The sequence below is a fragment of the Lolium perenne genome, chromosome 5 (assembly GCF_019359855.2).
Source record: "Lolium perenne isolate Kyuss_39 chromosome 5, Kyuss_2.0, whole genome shotgun sequence".
NCBI classification, from domain to species: domain Eukaryota; kingdom Viridiplantae; phylum Streptophyta; class Magnoliopsida; order Poales; family Poaceae; genus Lolium; species Lolium perenne.
In genome coordinates, this window is record NC_067248.2 from 47953766 (window position 1) to 47956003 (window position 2238).

The following is a 2238-nucleotide window of genomic DNA, read 5'->3' on the forward strand; positions in this document are numbered from 1 at the left end:
TCGCGGCGGGATACCCTCTCACGGCCGCGGCGGCCGGAGGCAGTGTCGTCTATATCTGGGCATTTCTCGGGCCGGGCCGGGCTTCGGGCCGGGCCAAAAAAAGCCCGATGCATATCTGCCGGCCCAGGCCCGGCCCAGCCCGACACATTTTACCATTTTGTTGGCCCGAGCCCGGCCCGAGGTGATAGCCCGACAGCCCGAGGCCCGGCCCGACGGCCCGACATGAGCTAATGTTTTGGAAAACATCAGATAGCAGCAGTATACACACAGTAGAAATATTAGCAAAACAGGAGCATTTTGCACAGTACATATCAATTATCAAACTACATCAAGCATCACACCATCACTTAATAGTTTCACAAGCATGATAAACATTGTTCAAAGTCTGACGAAAACCCAAATAGAGACTCCGTAATTATTACAGTCCAAAATAAGTATGGAAGATGGGACCAAATTAAAGAGAAGAGTAGTAGATGCAACAGCAACTCTCTCTTTGCTTCATGCGCAGCTCCTCATTTTTCCAACAGACCAACACCAACTCCCTCTCTCTTTGCTCCAGGCAGCTCTATACAACATATAATAGCAAGTGTGGGTAAATAGAAAGTAGGGAATTAGTATGAACATCAATTCAACAAATAGGAAGAATTAGAGATGTACATTCTTCATCAGAAGAAGAATCCTCTTCTTCATCAAGATTAACCACATCCTCTTTTCTCTTAGATTCTACAAAAGTATGGGTAAATAAATTAGCAAGCAAGGCATAGAAATAAGAACATTAAGCATAGAAATAAGAACATTAAGCAAAAGTACGGGTAAATTCCATACCTTCCACTTTCTGGAGTTTGCAGCGATACCAATCTTGCAAACACATCAAGGCCTCAACTGTCTTGGGTTTGAGTGAGCTTCTATTCGGGGTTATAACCTTTTTACTCAAGCTTGGTGAAGTCAAGCCAAACCTTCGACTTCAATTTCGAAGAGACAGTAGGCTGTGATGGTGGTTATTCGGCACTAGGCTGCGATTGTGGCTGTTCGGCACTAGGCTGCGGCTGTGGTTGTGCTTCCTGCTGCTGTCCCCTTGATCTTGGACGTTTCTGCCGAGTGCGAGGAGGATCTGGAGGTACAATAAACAACTCCATCTCACCCTCATGCCCTTCTAATTCTTCTGCATGAAAATCTGGTTCATCACCTTCTGGTTCTTCTTTATCCATCATGCTCATACTGCATATGATACAAGAAATGATACATGTAAATAACACACGGAAATGCCACACAGAAATATTCAGTTATACACTCTTTCGGCTAGACATTGGACAGCAAAAATGTTGATGTTTGCCAAACAAAAATAACACGCAGATCTGATATTCTCATGTAACATGTATATTTGTATTTCGCTGTTTGGACTACTCATTAAAAGAACTGCACGCAGATCTCATATCCTTCATAAACATCTACCTAGCCAATATTCAGTATGTAGCAGACTAGCAGCAAAACAGCAACAGCATCGTATACATGATACCTTTCAATCGCCTAGGGCGGACGTGCGGCAGTGAGCGAAGAAGGATGTGCAGAAGTCGGCGTCGCTGCGCGGGACGGCGAAGAGGAGCTGCAGCGCCCGACGTCGAGGAGGGAGCTGCAGCGCCCGGCGTCGAGGAACGAGCTGCAGCGGCCGGCGTCGAGGAGGGAGCTGCAGCTGCCGGCGTCGAGGAACGAGCTGCAGCGCCCGGCGTCGAGGAGGGAGCTGCAGCGGCCGGCGTCGAGGAGGGAGCTGCAGCGGCCGGCGTCGAGGAAGGACCTACGGCGAGCAGATCAGGGGCGTCGCCATCTCGGTTTTCGCTCTCTGTTCGCGCTCGCACGGGACGGGAGGAGTGCGGCGCATGGAGGAGACGATGGGGGATTGGGGGCTCGTTTCTGCGTGCGGTTAGGGCACGGACAGGAAGTCCTACCTGGGCTGGGCCTCTACTGGATGGTAGTTTGGCAAATTGGCAGATGGTGGAATAGATGGTCGGGCCAGGCCGGGCCAAATTCGGGCTTAAAATGGTACCTAGGCCCGGCCCGAGTTACCATTCGGGCTGAATTTTTAGGCCCAGGCCTGGCCCAGTGGTCATGCCAGGAGCTGCCCAGCCCGGGAATTTCGGGCCGGGCCGGGCCGGGCCGTTCGGGCCGGGCTGTCCATGGCCAGATATGACTGTCGTCCCGTCGGCCAACATACGGATCTGGGTTTTACCGCTTAGCTTTTTA

General features: G+C 50.8%; 1 long non-coding RNA gene across 1 annotated transcript; it reads right to left on the minus strand.

Annotated features, from left to right (window-relative positions):
* Positions 1–289: 289 nt before the first annotated feature.
* LOC127299091 (uncharacterized) lies at positions 290–1037 on the minus strand. Its single transcript, XR_007850319.2, has 3 exons — positions 826–1037; positions 658–723; positions 290–565 (listed from the first exon to the last, which is right to left on the minus strand). It is a non-coding gene; the product is annotated as an uncharacterized lncRNA (long non-coding RNA).
* Between the last annotated feature and the right edge of the window lie 1201 nt (positions 1038–2238).